At 39.4% G+C, this 14721-nt stretch overlaps 1 pseudogene; it reads left to right on the top strand.

The window, feature by feature from the left end:
• Positions 1 to 4143: 4143 nt before the first annotated feature.
• The window catches only part of LOC131250644 (phosphoinositide phosphatase SAC3-like), a 74128-nt pseudogene continuing 63550 nt past the window's right edge, over positions 4144 to 14721 (top strand).

Here is a 14721-nt window from a genome sequence, read left to right on the forward strand (position 1 = left end):
AATGGTGGAATCCTTTAAATATTCACAAGTAGTACTGATTCTCAATAAGAATGGGTCAAGAAACTTAGTTTCTTCAATTTAGTACATCTTAGAACTAGTACGTAATTCGTTTTTGAAAAGGCCAAGCTAAATGTCCTAAAGGGGGGGGGGGGGATGAATAGGACAATACCAAATTTAAAAATCAAGTGCAGAAATAAATACTTAATAAGAAGTTGATAGCACAGTAGAAAGAAACCTCTAAAATCAAGTATTGAGAGGTTGATACAAACTTTGTTCTAAGGACAACCTGACATAAAACACCTATGGTTTATGACAACCTTACTAGAACGTGGGTGAGTATCAAAAACTCAAACTCAAATGGAGGTGAAAGAAATAAGAACTAATCTATTACAACATTCACCACACAATGCTTGAAAAATAAAGATTACAACATTCACATCCACAAATACATCCCACGATCTCAAACCATAAAATGATAAAGAAATAAATCAAACACCCGAGAATTATAGTGGTTCATGTGTGTACCCCAACTGTCTGAAAACAACCACACAACTACTCCACTCCTAATGTCCACTCCCTCGGGATATTAGTGTTCACTAATCAGATGGGTTTTTCATGGTTCACCTAATACCTTCACAATTATATTTTAAGTGGGCTCACACAATCACAAACCCACACTCCAAGATTTTCTAGCTGATCTCAGAAAAAACCAAATGAGATTTTCTGGCTTATCTCATGAACTAAATAAAATGGAATTACAGAAAAGGAAACACTTATTTGTATGAATATTCTGAAGTAGCCCGGTAGAACCAACTTGATGATGACGTAGATTTTCAACGTTCAGTCTCACAAGTGTATATGGTTCTAGGTCTAGATGATTTTTAATTTAAATCAACCTGGGCTAGCTTGATTTGATTTCGATCTCAAGAAAGGGTAAATCAAATGGCCCTTTTCAAAATCAGATTGGAACAGAGATCTAAAATTAAATCATAAGAGCTACTTATAAAACATCTAAAATATGCACAAAATAGCTTAGAATGAACACAAAATAATCTCAGAGCGATTGCTTAAGAATAATTAGAATTGAATAGAAAACTCTGAAATTCAAGTGCTATTTATAGGAGAAAAATCTGTTCACTCGACTAGCCTTAGGTCCAAAAGATTTTCAAAAATTCTGACACGATAAGATTTGACAAGTGCTCGACTGGCCTTGTGGATCCCACGACTGGTCGAGTGGCCTGCTCGATTGGCTGAGTGGGCCCAGAATGCTTGTTGTAATTTAAGTCGAGCCATGCACGATCGGTCGAGCCCTATTCACTCGACTGGTCGAACAATTTCCAGGACTTGTCGAGGACCAATAGAAAAATTTTAAAAGATTGTAACAAATCCTGGACTGGTCGAGAAAGTACTAGGACTGGTCGAGCCAGTGCTTAGGCTAGTCAAAAAAATAACCTATTAACCTATAAAATGGCCAATACTAAGTATGAAATGAATGTAACAAGCCCTAAGGTCAATCTAGGTCATTCATACCGTACTTGTGAGATAAAACATGTGAACTATCAAACAATCGATCACATCGGCAACTTTAATTCTTGTGATATTTGAACCTTGAACTTGACGTATCGAACTTAGTCTTTAACTAGGACTTGAGTTCTTGGACGTTTCTGGATATAGAACTTGAACCATAATGTTGCGATTGGGTTCTTGAAATTAGAGTCTTCAACCAACACTTGAAACTCATACACAGCAAGATTGATTCAGTACAATCGTCGAAGGTTTAAAGAAAATCAAAGCACACACTTGATACATAAAACACATAAGCATGATACAAACTCGTATTGGTTTGGCACACCACAAATTTGACTAAACTTAGGGTTTTCAACATAGAAATTTCATGAGGCCACTCTTCCTGTAAGGCATTGGATTTCCTCTCTTGTCTTTGGTAAGATCACATCGAGCAGGGCTCAGATCTTATCTAGATTTACTCTTATTCCCCTTTGGCTTACTAGGAATATGAGGAACTTTCTCGAGCTAACACCAAAGGTGCATTTACTTGGGTTAAGCTTCATCTAATATTTCCTTAAGATCACAAACATTTCCTCGAGGTCAGACGGGTGGTTTGCAGCATTGATGCTTTTGACCAGCATATCGTAGATGTAGACCTCCATAGATCGCCCGATTTGCTGAGCAAACATTTTGTTTACAAGCCTTTAATATGTAGCACTAACATTCTTCAGCACAAAGGGCATGGCCTTGTAGCAGTAGAGTCCTTTGTTAATGAAGAAGCTCGTCTTCTGCTTGCCATGGGGGTGCATCGTGATTTGGTTGTAACCTGAATGTGTCCATGAAGCTCAGGAGCTCATGTCTAGTTGTGCAGTCGACGAGCCAGTCGATTCGATGGAGAGGGAAACTATCCTTGGGGTAGACTTTGTTTAGATTAGTGTAATCAACACAGACCCGCCACTTCCCATTGGATTTCTTCATTAGGACAATGTTGGCTAGCCAGTTCAAATAGTATATCTCTTCCATGAAACTTGCCTTGAGGATTTTCTCGACCTCCTCTCTAATTAATATGTATCGTTCTTCTTTGAATGCTCTCCTCTTTTTCATGACTAGCTGTGGTTGGGATCGACGTTAAGTTTATGTATCATCACTTTCGTGTTGATGCCGAGCATATCTTGGTGCAACCAGGCGAATATATCAGAATGTTGCTGAAGGGGAGTCATGATTTCATCTTGTAGTGCTAGGGCTAAGGATGATTTGACCTGAACTATATGAACGGGATCAAATTCGTTGAGGGGGACAGACATGAGGTCCTCCATCGGGCATCCTCTCTCATCAAATTCTTCATGGGGATCGAGGGAAGTGAGGTTCATCACTTGGTGCTTCCTTAATGGTAAGGAATAACATTGTAGAGACTCTTGTTGATTGCCTTTGACTAATCCAGTGTTGTGCTCGATGGTGAACTTCATCGCCAGATGATATGTAGATACAACTGCTCGTAGGGTGTTGAGTGATGATTGATCACATTGTAGACGGAGGGGTAATACAGAGGGGTAATCAACTACCAAGAAGTTTATCATCATTATCGCTTTGTTTTATCCTTCCCCAATAGTGACTGGGAGTTGGATTGATCAGTCTAAGGTGACCTTGTCTCCTATGAACCCGAACGGAGGTGTCTTGATAGGTCGAAGTCGGTCTCTCACGACCGACATCTTGTTAAATGCTTCGACTAAGAGGATATCTGCAGAGCTACTGGTGTCCACTAAAATTCAAAACACTCTGTGGTTGGCTATGGTCATAGTCACCACTAATGCGTCGTCATTGGGGTGGTGGACAGCTCTGTCATCCTCCTCGTAAAGGTCAGGTCATAGGGAGTCATCTCTGCTCTTTTAGAGGACTGCTGGCGACATGTACTTAGTATTTTGGAACATATTGGCCGATACTATGAGCATGGCCCCTCTGAGCTCTGTTGGAATCACCCCGCCAGTGGGTCCACCGAAGATAGTGCGGATTTCCCCTTAGGCTCATTGTTAATTGGTCACTTATCCTTGGAGTCCACTCATTCTTCCCTCTTGGTGATGTATTCGCGTAGGTGTCCATTGCGGATAAGGGATAAGGGTCTCGATCTCTTCCTTTAGGTAGAAGCAGTCACCCATTGAGTGGTGGTGGTTATGATGGAAAGAGCAATACTTTATTTTATCTCGCCGGTAAGCATCGACTTTCATATTGTTCGACCACCTCATAAAACACTTTTCCCGAACTTCCATAAAGACCTGCTCGGGCGTCGTGTTGAGAGGGGTATATGACTTGAACCTACTCATCCTTTTTCATCATTTTGTTCCCGTCAATTGAAGCTGACTCTTCTTTTAGCCGCTTCTCCTTGGCCGAGCTTCCCTTCTGCTGAGCAACCTGCCGAAGGGTGGCAGTCTCCTCGGCATTCGAGTACCTCTGAGCTCTGTTGAGGAGGGCGACCATAATTGTAGGGGGATTTTTGTCGAGTGAGAAGAGAAATTTTCCATCTCGTAGGCCTTCCATCATTGCAGTTAGGGCGATCTCCTCTCAGTGCGTTTGCACTCATAGTGCCTATAACTTGAAACACTTGATGTAATCTTTTAGTAGTTCTCCATCGTTCTAGACGACATGGAGAAGGTGGGATACAGATTTGAGGCTCTGTTTTCTCCGATGAAGTTGGTGATGAAGGCTTTGCTAAGTTATATGAATGAGCTGATTGATTGTGGCTTTAACTGTTGAAACCACATTTGAGCTGGCCTAGTTAGAGTTATTGGGAATGCTCGGCACATAACCACAATTGGTGCACAGTGTAGTTCCATCTATGGTCTGAACGACTTTAGGTGTTTAGCGAGATCAGTAGTCCCGAAGTACAAGGTGATTGGGGGCATTCGATACATCGAATGGGATCTACGTGATCATTATGTCGGCAATAAAGGGAGGCTTTGTTTCCTCAAGCACCACCTCTATTGGGTTAGGGGCGCTTGGTCAATAAGTTTACCGCATGTCGCCTATTTAACCTTGCAAATTTTTGAGCTTGGCTTCCCAGGCGCTCTCGCTTTTAACTATCTCTTTGTCCGCAGCCCTGGAAGCCTTCTCGCGCTTCTTTTTTTCCAACTCATGGAGTAGATCGGTCTATACTAGGGCGGCAGTACTAGAGACATGGGAAGGTACAAGCTTGGCGGCATTGTCTCGTCTAGCATGGGAGCAGGTGGTTGCCTCAGATGCGCCACGAGTCTTTAGGACCATCCATCCCGAATCATGCTCAGCCCCTTGGGTTGGTCAGGATTGCAATTGCTCCACTAACTGCTTCATAAAGCTCATGTTGTTATTTAATGCCTCGACTTGTGTTCAAGGGACATAATCCGACCTCCAGTCCGCAGGATTGTTACTCCGGACCCGAGGTTATGAAATCGGCTTGTATCAGTGAAGAGGAACCTCCATGGCTAGCTGACTGCTTCAAATGTACCAGGTTAAGTGTGCCTGGGGTGGCCGAGCCTTTCTTTTTTCCACTGGACTGTGATGGAGTAAGAATGGCTTTCGAATGTCGTTCCCACAGAAAGCACCAAACCGTTGATGTAGAAATATGGCCAACCATCCCTGGACTTGTGAACCTACATAAAAAGAAAATAAGTGGACCCTAGCTTGTGTCAGGGACCCTCCGATACCAAAGTTAAGAATCTAGGTCTAATTGAGTGTCAAGAGTATAAGGCTAGAGATTGTGCGTACCTCTTCCCTCTAGGGATCTTCTTATTTATAGATGGGAAGATGTGGGGGCATAGGGCACGGTCGCTCCTGCTTGGGCAAGGATAGAATCCTAGTAGGATTATGAGTTTGGAGATGTTCTTCAGTGAGAAGAGCCGTGTTGGAGATGGTCTCCATGGTCTTTAGTGCAAATCGCGGACGAACAACAATGTCAATTAGGTCAGGCTTAGTCTAACGCGGGGGCCGAGCTCGACATGATGGTGAGAGGCCGAGCTCTTCTTAGTTGATCTTTGGTCTGATGGGATTGGACTCAGTATATTCACCGAGGTCAAGCCCGACATATATGCTAAGGTCGAGCTCGACTCGATGGTGGGAGATGGGATCTTCTTCCTCATTGGACGAGTGGTGAGGGTGCTTGGACCGTTGGGTCACACCTATTGCCATTAGAACACTTGACTTGGCCTGTTGACAGTAGGTCAAAACATTTTCTCCATAACACTTGTACTAAAGCTAAAGAAATAAATTGCATTTTCATGTGCTTTGATATGTACTTAGCAGGAGAAGTGCATGTCGAAAAAGCCTACAATTCATTGTAGTTCATATCATTTTTTTAATGCAGTCACACCACACACACACCCAAACACTCACACCACCGAGAATTTTCATCCCAATGGGTACTTGAACCCATGACCTCATGTTGAAACTCATGCACCATCTAAACCATACAACCAAAATTTAACCAACAAATGATCAAAATCCAATTTCTAGCATTTCCATTGGTTGTGATATTTCATTCATTGAGACTTTTTAACTTTGTGACATTCTCAACGGGGCCATGTCATTGCTACCTAAAGCATCAGGTGTATCCTCGAACTTCGGTCTTAGGTGGAGTTACCAAAAATGTAGTTCTGTTCAAATTTGGCAGTCATAATCAAATTCGGTAGATCAATGGAAGCAGATAGCATATTGAGTAATTTAGTATGTTGCAGCATACCGAGTAAACTCTGTGGGACCCACTTTGATGAATGTGTCTTATCCATGCCATCCATCCATTTTACCAGCTCCTTTTAGGGCATGAGCTTAAAATCTAAGCTTATCAAATGCTTAAGTGGACTACACCACAGGAAACAGTGGGGATGACGACTGTTATGCTATGGGGAAACTCGAACCGACCTGTTATATAAGATGTGCAACTAGTCATATAGGGAGAATCTTAGGGCAACATTGACAAGGGTTACCCAAACGAACTCCTTAGGATGTATCAACTATGAGATAAGCCAACCTAATTAAAGGGCCAACATTGAGTCGAGCCTTGTACATGACTCACCCCTTAAGCTAACTTTATTAAGGCCAACCTATGAAGTGGGATCTCTAGAGAGAATCCTGCCTCATGATAAGAGAGGAAATATTTCGCAAGACCATATACATATCATGCTAGATGAGGTCATCTCGATGATATCTCCGGAGGCAGATCCTCATTTAAATACGGACCCCTTGGCATATCTATCATATCCCACTAGGATACGAGGATCCAAAGTATTTTGGTGAGACACACTATCTCATAAGCTGCCTAAGCATCCTATAAATACATCCACTACCATTGAAGAAGGTCAGAAAAAAGAACCCTAGCTAAAGTTTCATTTATACCATAAGTCCATACACTTGACTTAGGCTTCGGAGGTTCCCCAGCCATAACCGATCCCCCCGTTATCTTTTATATATTCGTGGTGTAGGTACTTGCACACCCAGAGGTGTGGCCCCTGCCTGTCCAGATTTGAGCAATGATATTTTAGCATCGTATGTGGGAACGATAACAAGTCCATTAAAATTCCCCAATCTAAGTGCCATTTCTTGCCCACTACTACCTGAATGACTAAGAAGAAGGGAAGGATGCTAGCCGCGGTTGAGCCCGTGAAGGAGTAGCAGCCTGAAAATCCTCAGACCTCGGAGTCGGCTCCCCAGTCTCAGCAACCATCACCGGTAATTGCATAAAGATCTCAGAACTGAGGAAGTTGGTTCATGTCCCACGAAAACTAGGTAGGAGCTCTGACTAGCAACATTGAACTCATCATGAGATTGCTAAAAAGGAAACACGTAGCTCCCGCTGATCAACATCCAGAGTTGGAAGCAACAACCAAGCTATCCCGCCCATCTCCTTTGCACCCCGAGCCGCACACTGCAAAAGCTCAACCAACAAGAAGTATGTGTATCTCAGCATAAACCCCAGAAGCCGCCGAGCTCATTGAGTCAAACTTGTGGCATAGAAATAGTCTATCAACACAGATTTGCCAATTTAGCTTACACCAACCTATATTATGAGATGTAAACTAATATTAACCAATGTTGAGTGTTAAATATTGCACATTTTCCCCTATTTATATCTTCGTTTTATGAACATGATAAGGCGCAATGGTATATTTTATACGTGTTTGTGTTGCAAGGAGAATCTGAGAGCTTGGATGAAAAAGAATGCTAAAAACATGGATTTAATGCTCAAGAATCACCAAGGAAAAAGATTAATCTTAGGAGACTAAGAATGGAGAATTCACATGCCAAAGATCTAAGTAAACCAAGTACAAAGGATGAATAAAGGACTTAAAAGAATGCCGAATCCACAACAAAAGAATAGGACATATCGATCCGACTTGAGCCAACTTCGGTCCGACAGAAATCGCAGAAAACAGTCTAAGTCAAAAGAAGAATAATTCGGTATGACCTGATCCAACTTCGATTCGACCGAAGCTTTGGTTGGAGTCGGTCTTACCTAAATTTAACAAATTTTCTGCACAAGATTTTTCAGCATCAACTTCGGTCCGATTGAAGTCAACTTCGGTCGAAGTGAAGTCAACTTCAGTTCGATAGAAATCGTGCAGAATTGTCAAGCAAGAAAGTGTGACTTTCAGTCTTAATTCGGTCCGACCGAACCCAATTTCAATCCAACCAAAGCGTAGCATGGGACTTATGTGGAGTGCATAAATTCAAGACGGTTTTTGAAAATTTCAAGGAGTTACATAAGATGAGGATTCACAAATATAAATAGGAGTCCCTAGGACGTTCCTAGGTATCTTCTAAGGTTTAAGGAGTGGAGAAAAAGGGTGGAGAGCCACCACCAAGAGTCTTTCTTCTTCTTTCTTACTTATTTTCATGTTTTATTTAAGAGTTCTTAGTTCAATCATGTCTATGGTTGGTTAAATCTCTTAGCTAGGGCTAAGTGGTGAAGCTTGTAGCCGGATTGAGATGTTTACTTTACTTTGATTCATGTTTATGTTGAACTTCATTGATTTCTGGTCGATTTTAAAGAATATTTTTGGTTTTCTATGGTTTGTTGCGGCTCAAATTAAAATAGACACTGTGATAGCTTTGAATATCTTCTTCTTTTTATTTGAGATTGTGGGATTGGTAAATCCCATTGTTTTTCATAGTCTCCTCGACATGGTTGGGCGATGGAATCCTTTGCAAATCTTCACAATTCTCTTCCATTGAGGCTGGATCAATGAAAAGTTCAAAGATTTGATCATCTCTTCTTCCAATTGGATAAGATAGGAATCTGATTCCAGTTAGATCTCTTGAATCAAGTAAGGTAGCATCTTAATAACTACAAGTGGATCCTTGGCACACTAGTTCTCACCTTTAAATTCACAAGTTTCAATCAAAATTACTTCCAACTATTCCAGAATTCAAATTTAGATCTTCTTCTAGTCCTAGTTTTAATTATTTTCAGAAACCACTAACAAAAAACCGGCCAAAGATGACGGATGTGGGGTGCTTTTGGCTACGGCTAAAAGCCGTCGGCATTACCGACGACTAAAATCCGTAGCTAAAACCAATTTATCCATAGCTAAAGGGCCTTTTTTTAACAGTGGACATCCAATCGCTGCTATTTTCCTGTGGTGTGGTTCACCCGAGATTTATTTCGTTCTCATTTTTTGGTATCATTCATCAAAGAATGTTTAAAAATTTATGTATGACTTGGATTTAACACAAACATCATGGTGGACCCCATAGAGCCCTACCAGATCCAATGCTCATAGTAGCCTTTTCTTTTTTTTTTTCTTTTTTTTTTTGTAAATGTTTGTAAGTTTTGTATTTTCTGTAAAATTGTGGTGACTCATTTATAGAAATAGTGGTAATGATATAGGGTTATCCAGAACAACCAAATAATGATTCTAGTTGTAGATGGGTAACATGTATATATTTTCTTATATAAAATTATCTTAACCATTCAGTAAATAGGCCCTTACATGTACGGTTGTTAATATGGTGTATGTTATAAATGTGGTAAATGCGCAATTATCGAATTTGAAAGTATCTTCTCATTTTAGATGAGGGATTTCCAAACGCAAGGCACTGCCCTCTTTCAAATTTTAGATGAGATTTCCAAATAGCGCAAGCTTCCTCGCCCGAGCTTTGATTCCTTAAATAATTTCCTCTTCTTGCTAGGGGATTTCCAAATGCTGTGCAGATTCATCTCAAATAGGTGAGCTTCTCTCGAAATCCCTTATTTTCCTTGCCGTTTGATCCTCTTCTTGTTGTTTTTATTCCAGAATCCCTTCCATCTGTTTCTTCTTGTGATGAGCAGCATGCTACTTTCAGATGTACATCTATAAAAACTAGGCACAAGCACAACACATTCTAATGCAGCACATGTGTGTGAGATCCATACCATGTAAATTAAATATGCAATCCCACTTTCTGAAAATTTATTTGTCCATTCTTCTACAACTTTCTCATGTTTCTTTTTAGTTTCATTTAGATCTTCAATGGACATTCATTCATGTATTTTTGTGTTTTTATTTTCTTGGCATAGATACAAGAAGCTCTTGTGCATAGTGGATCTTACTAAGGACTTCTTTTTCAACTATTCATACCATGTTATGCAATAGTCTTCAAAAGAACTTATGTGATGATGTGACAGGACAAGTTCTCTATGAAACAATGTTCGTTTGGAATGAGTTTTTGATGCGTTGAATTTGAAATAACCTCAAGAATACTCTCTGGACAGTTGCATTGGTATATGGCTTCTTTAGATAGGTAATGTTCTAGAAAAGAATGTTTCTATGGTATTAATAAAAAGACATTAGGAAACTACATGTATACATCTATGTACTTGAAAAGGCCTAGCTATGAGTCCTAGGGGGGAGGGGGGAGGGGGGGTTGAATAGGACTATGCCAAATTAAAACTTTAACAGTGGAATAAAACAATAAGATAACCAAGTAAAAGAAAGATAACAATCCACAATACAGAATGAAAGCAACCTTCTAGTTGTTCTAAGGACAACTTTTCACAATAAAAATCAAGGGTTTATGGCAAGGACAAACTTACTAGAACAATTAGAGAAACAAAATCTCAAACTGCAAAGGAAATAAAGAAAATAATGAGAAAGAAATTCTAAGCTATTACAACATTCCCCACAATGCTTGAAATGTAAATATTACAACATTCACATCCACACATACATCCCACAAACTTGAATGAGAAAGGATATAGAAATTAAACAAACATTCAAATCACAAGACACAAGGAATTATAGTGATTCACCTGTGTGTACACCAACTATTAAACAACAGCCACACAACTTGCTACTCCACTCCTAATATCCTCACACACGGAATATTAACGTTTATTATGAAAAATAGGTTTTTCTTAGGTTCACCTAAAAACCCTCACAATTGTATCTTTCAAATGGGCTTACACAATTCAAAAACCCCACACTCTGAGTTTTCTGGCTCTCCTCCGATAACCAATACAATGAGATTTTTCTGGCTTAATATCAAAAGAAACCAAAATAAAGGAAATTTACACAAATGTAAAATACCTGGATTCCTCCTTTTGTTGCAGTCCAAAAGAACCAAGTTGAAGTAAAAGTTCGAATATAGAAGTTCAATGTCCAATACTCACTTTAAAATGGTTCTAAGTTCTAATTGATTTTAAATTAAATCAAGTCGGGCTAGCTCTATTTGATTTTGATTCCAAAAAATGGAATATTCCAATTCCTCTTTCAAATCAGATTAGAATGCAAAAACAAAATCAAATATAAAGGGCTAACAAAAGAGAATATTAAATATGCATAATGTAGCTTAAAAAGAACACAAACTTATCTCTTAGAGTGATGCCTTGATTTTACTTGAATTGGATTGTCAAACTCTGAAAATCGTTCTCTATTTATAGATGTAGAAACCGCATCTATGACTGGTCCTGTGGACACTATGACTGGTCGTAGGACTAACAACATTTAGAAATTTTCAGCGCGATTGGATAAAACCATTCCACGACTGGTTGTAGGCTGTCCATGACCGGTCGTGAACCCTCCACGACTGGTCGTGAAGAACCAGAATTCGTTGTTGTAGTTTGAGTCATAGCTGAAAGACTGGTCTTGAACGAGTCGACACTATTCACACGACCAATCGAGCAGACTCTAGGGCTGGTCGTGGCTAAACCAAAAAATTCTAAAAATTTACAACAACTTAGGACTGGTCTTGGAATTTCTTAAAATGGTTGAGCCGATGCTATGACTAGTCGAACAGAGTCCAGGACTAGTCTTAAAACAGACCAAAACACATATAAAATAAGCAATTGACTTATGCATCCTAAATGACCTACCCTAAGGTCAATCTAAGGTCTTTCATACCTAAGACATGAAGTATAAACATTAAACATTCAGTTGATTAGTGATCTTTGAAGTTCATGGGACTTAAGATCTCGATGCTTGATGAAGCTTGAAAGTTTGAGCTTGTAGTTCTTGAGTTGTACTTAGAGATCTTTGGAAGCTTGAACTTGTAGTTCTTGAGTTATACTTCACCTTGAGTGTTGAACAAGATCTCATAGTTTAAAAACTCTGAAGCTTTAGAGAAGAGAACAATGTACTTGATCTTACAGTTCTTGAAGTAGATCATTGTACTTGCACTATAAGAAAAATAGGCATTATCAGCGGCCAAAACCGCCCCTAAAAGTCCAAAAAACTGTCGGTATAAGATTTACCTGCGGTTGGGCGGCTGCCGCAAAAGGGGGGCATCGCTGTATCGTTTACCTGCGTTCAGCCATTTTTAGCGGCATTTTTAGCGGGCGCCACTAAAAGTTGGCCTCTACCGGTGCTTATTATCATTTACAGATGACTATGCTGACAGCCGGTAAAAACTGTAAAAGCACCGGTAAAAACTATAAAAGCGTCGGTAAAAGCAGTATGAAGCATCGGAAAAGCTATATGAAAACACCTGTAAAAACTTTTAAAACGCTGATAAAGTAACAACAAACACCGCTAAAAAGTTGTAACAATGCTAATGAGAGATTAAAATGCCGGTAAAATTTGTTAAAAACACCGGTAAATCATTTACAGTGTAAAAGAAAAAATAATAAAAATAACTAAAAATTCTACTAGGCTAAATCTTCTAAATCAAAAGACCTTTACAGGCTTAAATTAGCATTCAAACACAACCTATAAATCATTTACAACCAGCCTCATTTACAGGGGGCCTGAGAATGAAAGGTTACATAATGGATAGAACATTTATAGAATTGAGACACAAGGAAAAGCAGAAGGAAAAAAAAAAAGCAACGGACTTCACCGACGCCCGAGGCGAGACTTCTCAAATGCACCCCAAGAACCAGAACTCATACCATATAGAGGACCTTTGTCAGCACCACCCCGCCATGCATAGAGGTCAGGTAATAAAATTGTATGTATAATCATAATATGAGTTGCACTATCTAAAATTAAATTTTCAGCCATAAATATTTCCTTCAAAAACAACCACACCGAATGAAGTCCATATCCATCCCCATATGAAGCAGCAAAGCCCCCCTCTGTTACAAATGCTCCACCTTCAATTACCAATGCAAAGACAAAAGTTTACAAAACAAAATAAAATAACCAAAAAACAAATTTGATATAAAATAAAAGGAACCAATAAATACCTGTAACTAGCAGATGGAGGAGAATAGTTATGGAATTTTTTTTATATAAATATGTGGACAGATTTTTCTTCCCTTTTTCTTCAAGGATAAAACTGCATCATAAGCATCATAGCATGCAACTCAATATGAGCCTTTTTTACAAAAGCATTAACTAGCATGCAACTCAATATGGATGGACTTGAATTCAGCAGCTTTGATCATGTATCCATGTAAGCATTGTGGACCCCTGAGCCTACACTCTATATAGTTACTTCCACTTTGAATAAGCATCTTACAACCAAAGATAAATACATAATACAAGTCAAACATTATGGAAACCCTTCATTATATTGAAGCAATGAAGATTGGTAAGAAAAATAAAAATAATATTAATAAGCCAAGGGTGTGGGGCCCTTACTTTTGGTGATCCTTATGTGGAGTGGACTTGCCTGATTTTTGGACCGTGGCATCAAGAAGTGGGGAACCACCTGATGGAAAGCTTGGATATTGCACACCTTCTATCCAGGTTTGTGTTGGATTGTAAGAGAGCTGGGTTGCACAAGCTCGAGGCTTTCCGACCTCAATGCATCTATGTAAGCATTCGATATAAGGATAATTAGTGGTTGAGGTCCATTTCTTGGCTCAAGCAATTATGGACAAGCCAAGCACACATGATTGTATATTTTGATGATCTGAAACATCCCTCTGATGGATCCTTATGTATCTGGACAGACTGAAAATTACTTTGGCAATTGTATTTTTATCATCGGGATGGTATCCCTCAAACGGGGCTAAAAGCAAAAATGGTTAAAGTTCAACAAATCTATAAGGTGTAAAAACACATAATGATGAAAGAAAAGCTTTAAATACATACCAGTGGCAATAAACGAGAGATTATGGGCTTGTTGAGGTGATTGTAGTGACAACGCATAGGGATTAGTCACCTCAGAGAAAACTAGCAACTAAGAACTTAACATCCACCAAAGTATCATAACAGCTCCTACCCAAGAAGTTATAGTAGTTTGTTATATTCTAAGCCTCATAATATTAGGGGAAAAAAAACTACCTAATTTGTCTACAAGGCCGTATACAGCCTGGTTGTAAGGTGAATCAAACCAGACAAGAACCAGTTTTTCTCCTTCTTGAAGTACCAATGCAAAAGAGAATATACCTGAATGGGAAAAGATGAGAACTTCTAACAATGCGAAAGAGAAGGAAATAACCCCAGTAGCCTAAGAACAAACAAGCTCCATATGCAACCTGTGATAGAGCAAATACAATCCCCTTCTCCTACAAGTAAAAGATTTACATTGCCCATTGGCAACTATATGTAATGCATGTCCAAATCATCTAATGTGGCATACAATACAAATATTGAAGTGCAAGCTTCACATGCATCTTTTACCTGACCAGCATTACTTTCTTATAGTGTTTATGGCACATTGATATGGATGGGCTTGAGGTTTGAATTTTCTGGTCTAGACGTTTGAATTGATCCTTGTTGCAAGTGTCCAATAGGCCTACTAATCTTTAATGAGAAATATTATCTCTTTACCTTTTATAACATATGCCCTGACTGCAAGATATAATTGAAAAGAAAATCTTACCATTGA

Source organism: Magnolia sinica, chromosome 7 (assembly GCF_029962835.1).
Source record: "Magnolia sinica isolate HGM2019 chromosome 7, MsV1, whole genome shotgun sequence".
NCBI classification, from domain to species: domain Eukaryota; kingdom Viridiplantae; phylum Streptophyta; class Magnoliopsida; order Magnoliales; family Magnoliaceae; genus Magnolia; species Magnolia sinica.